At 26.5% G+C, this 800-nt stretch overlaps 1 pseudogene; it reads right to left on the reverse strand.

The window, feature by feature from the left end:
- Positions 1-527: 527 nt before the first annotated feature.
- On the reverse strand, positions 528-602 carry LOC111815471 (annotated as a pseudogene).
- Between the last annotated feature and the right edge of the window lie 198 nt (positions 603-800).

Here is an 800-nt window from a genome sequence, read left to right on the forward strand (position 1 = left end):
TGCATCTTTTCAAAAAACTATAAATTCCATGAGAGCAGACTCTGCTTTTGTCTACCATCATATCTCCAACATTTAAATCAGTATCTGACATATAGTTGTTACTTAACTATATTTTTGGAGTGAATGAATGAATTTTATGACACCACTTAAAGAATTCAAGAGAGAAATTCTTTCTGCCTTGACCATGCCATCATAGTTTTATTTTCATTCACTTCTACAAGGCTTAAGGACAATTTTGGGGCTCTCCACATCAGCTCCAGCTTCATTCCCTTGATTTTCACTTTTGTCATAAATTTTCAATTAGCTTTCTAACTAATCACTGTCTATTCTGTAATTTTTTATATTAACTTTAGTTAAATTATTTAATTCCATTACCTAGTGTATAAGAGGTAAACAATCATGAAATTATATTTCACAGTTAACAAATGAATAAGCTATTAAAGTTCATCCAGTATTATTTTATGATGAGTTCTAAAACATTTCAAATCACTTCTAAACATACTTTTGAAAAATCCTTTTTTTTGATAACAGATCTCAGAGATCCATTTAGATGTAATCAAAATATACTGTTTCAGATTCCCATAGTATTCATCATGGACCTAAAAATCCTTTTAAAAAGGATGTTTTTACTAGTTAAGTAATGAAACTAAATTTTATTTATCTAATTATGAAAAGATTATTTTTAAGGAAATACAGTTAAATTTTATAGAAATAACTCATATTGTGAAAGTGATGTTTTATATTAGCTGGAATAATTTTAAAAGTCTTTTTTGTTTGTTTGTTTTTTGGTATTTTTTTAT

The sequence above is a fragment of the Octodon degus genome, unplaced genomic scaffold (assembly GCF_000260255.1).
Source record: "Octodon degus isolate 3935 unplaced genomic scaffold, OctDeg1.0 scaffold00016, whole genome shotgun sequence".
NCBI classification, from domain to species: Eukaryota; Metazoa; Chordata; class Mammalia; order Rodentia; family Octodontidae; genus Octodon; species Octodon degus.